Genomic DNA, 9,080 nt, shown 5'->3' on the forward strand with positions numbered 1-9,080 from the left:
CTTTCTGATTGTTTATTGCAGCAACGCCCTCGGCTAGCAATCGCCACATTTAATCACATTTTTTCTCCCCCCTAATATGATTAATTTAACAAGGTTTATTCTCTCCCGTGGAAACTGACGTGTAGTCTCAAAAGAACTGGGAAGAAAAATGTCCGTTTGTCTCCCATCTGTTTGGCTCGTCTGTCCTTCAGCAGTTGCTTTAATTGTGTGCGTGCTGCCAGATCATCAGTAACATCTGGCCGTTATTGTCTGGGGGAAAAATAAATCCAATGGCTTCATGATTACCGACTGTAAAAGATTAACCAGAATGAAAAACTTGAGAACAGATCTTTGTTCTTAAAAAGTTTTTTAAAGTTCATACCTTCATTCGATTAGGATCAGTGTCTAAACTCTGCTGTCATTTATCACCAATCAAGTCTTGACATGATGTAACTAACTTGTCTAGAAACCTCACCTTTACTATACAGTTGTTTCTGCATGTGGGAAAAACAAAGTTTAACTGGCAATCTGTTCTTATGATCGACTAAATGATTGAATGACTCACTTCTTGTCTTGTCTTGTTGTTATTTGAAACTCTGATGGAAACAAAAAAAAAATGATCCAGTTGTTTTTGCCAAAGCAGCGCCGATGATAAAACCACATGGAAACGCTCCCTCGAAAAGTTGTCACTCACAAATACCAAACACAAAAAACAACTAAACACAGAGTCAGTGTTGCTCAAATATAGCTTGAAAGTGAAAATCACCCATGCAAAGCGAGGGAAAGAATCAGATATTGAACAATTGTCGACCCGGATGATTGTCGGATCTGATATTTAGCATTGTTTATTTATTTATCCGATTGCAGACCAAGTAAATGAATCCAAAAAATGCAATTTGCTGTGAACTCATCAGTGAAGTTATCAAACACGTCATACATGAGTTGAAAGTACAATATTTGCCTCCAAGATGTTTTACAGTGATGGTATACAGCAGCAGAAAATGGAGATACTTCAGTCAGGAACAAATACCTCATAATTATACTTTTCATGATAACTTTTAAACGGACAGTGTTAGCAACATGGCTACCGCTAGCAACCGTAAGAAACCCAACTGGACCTAAAACTCTGATCTCAGAGCAGCAAGACGGCCGAGCAAAACACCTGTGTTGTAAAAACAAGGATGCAGGTTTTGTTACTGATCTAGTAGAAAATGCCAGTTTTGAACCGTTCACTCCTTGAATAGCGCGACAAGTGAGACACTTTACGTCAGAACGACGAGTTAAAGCGTAAAGGTCGTCTACGGTACTAAGTTACCTGCACCAGAGAGCGCAGACGTGACTAAGATCCGTTGTGTCCGTGGAAAACCGGATCCATCAATGATCCCATTGTTCCTCGTCTTATTGCTCCCTCGCCTGATATCAGCCGTTCGTGTCGCTGACAAGCGGCTTCGCTCGGCTCATTAACGAGGCCGCGCTCGCTCCTTCCCTCCCTCGGTGTTGTTGAATTTGTCTGGCTCGACCGATATTGCCGCAGCCCCATAATTCAACTTTAATTAATTCCCAGCCTGATGGAAATTCCTGCAGCTTCCGATGAAAGAAACGGTGTGTTTCTCCCCGAGGCGGATTGATGGTAAAGCGAGCGGCTTTGCTACAGTGCTCGGGGTAGAGAGGAATGCTAATAATTCTAAAAGGCTTACAGTTCGTCGGCAGTATCCATGGCGATTCTCCACATACAATGGTGGCCTTTTAGAGGAGCGAGCGGGGAGGGGGGGCTGCTCCCTCATCGACTCGGTTTGGTGTGATATTAGGAAAGACCTCTTTGCACTTTCCACTGTTCTGCTTGTTATGAGATTAAGTGCTACCCACAGCAGTTTGCCCAAGTTAACGATGAGGGTGAGGAGGAGGGCAGCGGAGTCACATCTGTCCATATGGAGCAAAGTCCGGCTGCTCATTCTGCATTAATGTAGTTTATATCTGCAGCTCTCATCTCCCAGACTGAACATGAAGAAGTGCACACATCCACAGACCTGCTACTCTGTTGTTCTCCCAGCGTTTGTGTAAGACTCACCATAAAAATTATACAATACAATGCCCTTTTGTTAGGCGCGGGACGATATATCAGTACAGCAATATATCGTATCGCTTCCTGGCGCGATATGCGATCAACACACAGGCGCAGGGTACCGACATTTTTATCAAAACCTGCAGACGATCTCAACAGATTCTCCTGATAATCTGACCAGCGTTTTGGTTTGTTAATGTCGACCAAAGTGGCATAAGACCATCTCCCCTCTCTGCAACACATTAGCAACAATTAGCCGGTTAGCTGAGGAAGCTACGCTAAAATGCAAATAACAACAGCGCAAGTTGGAGAAAATGGGCTGCAGGAAAGAAATAAACACTGCTCTGATGGTCATCGAGTGTCTTGGTTTAATCCAATTTTGCCGGCTTGTGTTTAACGGGACATGGAGACGGAACGTTCTTTTCATTTTCGGCAACAGCTCGATGTTCACGGCTTCATTTCTCCTCATAGTGGCACAAAGATTTTAAACATATTTTAACTCCAGAACGGTTCTGCTTCTGACCAGTTTATGGCCATTTTACATGTGTCTGACTCGGCGTCTTTGTCTTCACTCTCTTTCTTCTTCTATCGGCATGATAATGTTTCAACATCCTCCAGACTAACTAAACACTGACTTTAACCCGGTCGCTAGCGGCACAAACCAAAACGAGTTAGCTTCTGTCAAACTCTTTCCTGTTGCAGGGATTCAACTGTTTCAACACCAGGGCTCATCTTCCTTCGTCCCCCTGCAATATTGTTTTGCAGTCAGTGGTACTTTCGATGCATTTGGAGTTTAGAGACGCTCGAGATGGTTGTGATAGATAAAACAAATCTGGAACTAGCCAGAGTTTTTTTTCCATGATAAAGCTTGAGGACAGAACTTGTCAGAGAAGTCTGCTGGGGTCAACTGAAGCCATTAGGAACAGTTGCGTCGTTATTTTTGATGTTCACCACGTGATTTTTTACAATTATTCAGCCGAGGAGGGGTCCGACACAGCTCGACGGTGCCTCAAAGCCTTGTACTGGCAGGGAAAATTCTGTAAATTTGGATAATCCCTCAGATCATTGCAGCATTTCCCCGACATACAGCAGAGGATTGAAGTCGGAGGGCTTGTGATTTTGATTACGCTTCATCCTCTGTTTTGTGCAACATGTCACTCGAGGACAGCGCGAGCGCTTGTGAAGTCGAGCCTCCGCGAGACGAGGAAAACAGCGTGTTTCTAATTTTCCCTCATGATCGGCTGATTAGTATCGACATCACAGAAGCGTGCATAATCAAAATCACTTCCCGCTTTCAAAATCAATGGTTCGACTGTGGCGGACACGGAGGCCAATGTTACGCGAGCTGCCCTCAGGATGACCCTCCGCTCACAGTTTTAAACAGAGAAGCACTTCTGAGAGGCTGCCGGTGATATTTAGACGATTAAATCTGATGTCATGCAGTGGTTTTTGGAATAATTGAATGTATGTGACAAATCACAGTAAATCAACAGATTGGGTGCACATCTAACAAAATCAAACACGAGAGCTGGTGCTGCAGCTGATTAATCTGTTAATTTTGTTTTTGTGCAGTTGAAAACTTAAAATATTAAAGGTCTCTTCTCCGTGATGAGTTAAGAGGCGAGTCAGAAATGCACTTGTGTCTAGTTCAGTATTTAAAATGAACAAACTTCGTCTACAGAATGAAACAGCAGTGATGTCGATGATGTCTGTGTCCTGTGTCGCGGAGTTTAACACCCAAGCTAGCATGCTAACAAGCTAGCGTAGGCACATCATGTTCACTCTCACATCCGGCAGCCAAATCCCGTCTTGCTCGGCCGTGTCCCCATCACTCTGTGATCCGAGGCCCCTTTAACTCGAGGGCCACTGACTCCACAGCTAACTGAGCCGTGAGCTAATTAGCTAACATAGCTAGCAGAGCCTCCTGTGTTTGGGGACCTTTTAAGCTTCACTGGTGCTCCACACACATCCATGTTGAGCTGTTGTCTTTATTATTCCCAGGTGTTGCTCCTGCTGGGACTTCCTGTTTATGGCCCGAGCACCTGGTGGAGGAGCTCCAGCCCGTTAGTCACCTTCATTAGCAGAGCTCGGGCCTAATTGCCCGACGTTTATGGTGTGAAGGAGCAGCTGTTACAACTCCCTCTGAGTTCATGGACTCCTCTCTGCCCTCCACATGACGTTTAAACGTGTTATTACTCTTTCTAAGCTTCTCTCGCCGTCATTTCTTGAGTGAAAGTGTTTGTTTTTTTATTTGCTCATGAAGGAAGCTGTGTGTGTTCGGTGGAAGCCGTGCTCAGACACGTCCGTCCTCCACAATCAAAGTCTGAAGCGGCTTAGCCGTACAAATAACACGCCGAGCGCTTGAAGCGAAGCTGAAAACGAGGTGGAAAATAAAAGCAGGATCCATCGCAGACGTCATGGATCCGAAGCCGTCAAGAGAAACGGCAGGGAACAAATTTCAGGCAGAAATGACTGAATATGATAATTATACGACTGATAGAAATAGCAGATACGATAATTATATGATTGATAGAAATAGCAGAAATGCTATAATTATGAATATGACAGCTGATGCGGTCTCCCTCCAGGAAACCGCAGTCTTTATAAGTTACCAAGAAGCCATAATCAGCAGCACACCAGGCATGCGCTCTCTGCCGGGGAAATTACCACGTTGTTTGGAATTATAGTCATTTGGAAACGAGAGGCAGCTGGATAAGTTTGGGAATGTGGGTTAATTGCTAAGCCCGGGTCCTTTTTTACAGACCACAGGTTAATGGGCAGTGTGTTTTTATATCAGCAGCACACACAGATGTTTGGAGATCATTTGGCTAATTGAACGGAGAGGTCGTATTGTGCTTTTTGCTTCACCTCTCCTTCTCCCCCCCGAGGAACAGGAGGACCGCTGTGCACCTCCCCGTTTATTGGACAGGCCTGACAATGTGTCACGGACATTTTGTTGATTTCATTGTAACAATAGGCTCTTTACAGATGCTCCCACGTGTCTAGTAGTTGTGATTGAGACGTATTGTCTCCGAGCGCTGCAGCCTCCAATTAAACTTCCTTCCTTATTGCACAGAGTGACGACACATTACGAGCTGCAGCGGTTCCCAGATCCACATTCACTGTGTATTTTACATGTACAGTGTATATATGTGCAGACATGCTCTCACTGTGTAGAGCAATATATAGGCAATATATCCATATTTTATTGTAATCACGACTATTTATCTACTATTCTACCCGTTTGTTACCGTACAGCGGCTGAAAAACGACTGCTCTCATGTTTAAATCTGGATTTTATCAGGATCTGCATCTGCATGTACCCCTCATAAGACACCAGTTACATAAATACCTGATTATTGTCATCAAGATCCAAACATTCCCCTCTGAGGAATTAAAGAAAATGTCGATCCAGGATCCGTCACTTTATCTGGAGGATCTGTTCTCATCCTCCATCCTGCTGACAAACCACTGAAAAGTAAATGTAGATGAATAAATATATCATTATATTAAAAAAATGCAATCGTAACACCGTTTCACTTGCACAAATATGGAAGAGAAACCAGAATCTTAACATGTAAGATATGTTATATGTTTCCGTATCAGTCTGACCTGTGTGCAGCGGGCGACAGATTGTGTTATCGCTGCACAGCAGCGCGGGACGGAAGGTCGTCGGCCGGCTGCCTCGTCGGGGTCGAAACGATATCGAGGGACGTGCCGAGAGTTCCTCACGGCCTTCTGGGAAATGTCTTCCTCTGAACTGTGTGTGTTTGATGAAAGAAGCTGAGGGCTGCTTACTGAACACCACTGTGAAGGTCTCCGTGTCCGATAAGACTTGTTATTTTTTCACAGTAGACTGGTTATAGCTGAGATAAGACTAATTTTAGCCTTGAAGACACGCTGCTGCCTCCTTGACCTCGCTTCAGCTTCGGGCCCTTTTTTCCGTCGCCGGTCCATCCTGAACACCGCCGCTGTCCCTGTACTTTCTCTGGACCTGCAGCGAAGCAGTCGGTCTCAGTCCAGTTAAGACGTACCTCCTCTCCCTGTCATCACTCTGGCCTCGGTTGAACCTCAGAGAGTCTCTACACTTTGTTTTTGTGGAGACAGTGCTGCTGCTGCTGCGCTCGGCACAGTGACTTCACGGAGACAGCGCAGACGTCAGGGGCGTTCTGGCTCGCCTCTTCTTTGGACGCCGTCCAGAATGAGCTCATCCAGCTGCTCGGTCGTAGGAGTGCCGTTCTTTTCTCGACCCGTGCACCCGTGCCCTGAACCCCGACGCTGGCTGGTGTGAGGACAAGGGTGGCGGGGGGGGGGGGCGGTTAGTGCGAGTGTGACACCGTTCCCAGAAGCTCCGGCAGCGACTGACCACTGGCAGCCTGCCGCCCCCTCGGCGCCTGCTAAGCAGCACGGCCTCAGGCCTCCTCTGTTCCCTACGGAGAGAGGCCCAGTTTGTTCTGGACACACGCCAGCACTGAGCGGTAGGGGGCATGGCCAGGTCAGCTCTCAGGGGTGGTCCTGCAGTCCGAGAGTGTGTGTGTGTGTGTGTGATGTGTTTGGAGCCACGATGATTAGCTTGTGTTTTTTCTGTGTGTGTGATTCTATTATTTTTGCCTCGGCGTTAAGCCTTCGGGCCGTAAGATGTCTCTGCCGAGCTCCCAGCGTGTCCTGGGAATACAGAGAGGAGGACAGCACGTAACAGATTACACTTCCAGCTCATTCAGCTTTTTTTTTTTTCCCCCCTGAAGATAAATGCTGATGGGCTTCTGGTCCACAGAGAGCCACGAGCTGCGGCCTCACGCTACATCTGAGAGGAGAGTCGGTGCCGCTCCATCAGCAAATATCCGCATGAGTGAAAGGTCTCCGGAGCACGGGAGGCATCGGCGGCTCCACCGGGCCACGTCTGATTCTGTTAGTGAGATTATTCTGTCACTCAGTCATCTCCCGAGCTAACGCAATCAATCTGTGGCAAAGCACACGAGCGCGAGGGCAGCCAAAGGTCAGAACCTGAGAGGGAGTCATATCTCTTTCCTCCTCCTCCTCCTCCTCCTCCTCCTCCTTGTGGCCACCTCCTACAGCTCTGCGCCCGCTCCCTTCCCGAGCTCGCTCGCCATTTGGAATCCATTATCCGACCCAGCTCGGGAGTTTTTCTGATAATTAAAAGGAGCGAACTCCGACGCTCTGCCTCAGAGTAACGGCTGTTCCCTGGGATCGGCCTGTGGGAGGACACACAGCGGGGAGGAGGTGGGCGCTCTGGGGAAAGGTGAACAGCGGAGAGCCAGGTCTCCGAGTCAGACGAGTTAAAGTCTTAAAGGGACAGTTCACCCCAAAAATCAAAAATGCATATTCATCCTCTTAGATGTGAGACGTCTACATTCGCAGTGTCTCTTTCCAGAAAGCATGACCTGGTTACTGAAGTTAACCTTTCTGTGAGGTTAACTCAAACCGTCTTCACTTTATGGGCTCGGCACACTTTATAGTTTTAAGTCCTGCCCTGTTGGCTCTCCCAGTCAGAACCAGTTCAGTGCCTAACCCAAACCAGTGGATGTGTTACTGCAGATAACGTGCGTCAGCCTGCACACAGCCTTTGGCTTCCCGTTCGACTTCTGTGTTGGCAAACTGGGAACTAACTAAGCTAGGGAATGTTACAGCTCAGCCAAGGACAACACCATTAACGAGCCTCTCCTCCATCGTTAGATCAAATCCCCCAGGAAGAGACAGGCGAGGTAGATCCGGGTATTTTCATACCCAGGAGGTCAAGATCTCTCTCCACCTTCAACACTGTGTCCAGATTTCATGGATAGATCGTTGGATGCTGCTTCCTCCTGCTCAGTAATGAAGAAAATAGTTCCTACATGCTCACAATAAAGCCTGTTGGTGATCTTGAGTTACGGGGTCATGACTTTTGCCGCTGAGTTTCTTGAACGCGATTTGTTGCCACGTTGAGCGCCATCGAGCTCCATCATATCTGAGAGAAGGCAGACGGCTTCATGACTCATATCTACCAATCTGGATGGAGAAACAGCCCAACGAGTACGAGGGAAAGTATGAATTTTCCATATTTGGCTGAACTGAACCTTTAAGTTTGCTTGTTTGGCTCTGGAGCTCAGGATTCGGTGAGGAGGAGAGGTGTTCTTGTGGGGTTACGACCTAGAGTTAAGCTGCGGTTTGTAAAAGAAAAAAAAAAATTGAAGCGATCAAAAACATCTGTCACAAAGTTCAGATCCTATTCTGGGCCTGTGGGTCAACTGTGGACCCAGATGGATCCGCTTGCAGGACTTGGCTTCCTGACACGGGGAGTCAGAAACTCTGTGATTGCAGCTCACTGCTACAAACATCATCAAACCCATGATCCCACCTCCAGTGCACTTGGTCGGATCGAGTTCATCCTGCGTCTCTGAAATTATGTTTGACAGCGCTGATTTTTTAAAAAAGATTCTCCGGTCTTGGCTTTTAACGTGTGTTTGCGTTCCATTCCTCATTTCCCAGATGATGGGAAATTTTCCGCGTTATTCAAGCGTCCACGATACATGAGAATAAAAATCAACAGCTCTGACAGCAGCCAGAATTAACATGCAACGGCTGTCCGAACGCATTTATCCAGTTCGGCTGAGGCCGAGGTGGAGAGGAATCGGTCTGATGCAACACGAGAGATGAACTAAAACGGTGACGATCGTTTTCTGTGAGTCAGAGAAGCAGATGAGTCACATCTGATAACTTGTTTTGCTGGCGCTGCAGCGTCTCTGCTGACTGAGTTTGCACTAATTTTACTGGAAAATCTCAATGTTTCCAAATTGGGAGTGTGAGCTGGGTCACAGGCAGCCAGTGGTTGGTGGTCGGGAGCATGTGATAAGGCCGCCGCTCTGAGCGAGAGTTCATCAACCGTGGCGGGTCTTGAACTTGTGACGCGCAAACGGACGGACACTCGACACCTGCGGGGCCTGAAGATCATCACAAGACTCTCAAATCAGATGATACGGTGGCTGTTAAAGTCCTTTTGTTTCTGTGTTGACAGCTTCTACATTCTCCCATCATGTGATAC

Source organism: Acanthopagrus latus, chromosome 23 (genome assembly GCF_904848185.1).
Source record: "Acanthopagrus latus isolate v.2019 chromosome 23, fAcaLat1.1, whole genome shotgun sequence".
Lineage (NCBI taxonomy): Eukaryota > Metazoa > Chordata > Actinopteri > Spariformes > Sparidae > Acanthopagrus > Acanthopagrus latus.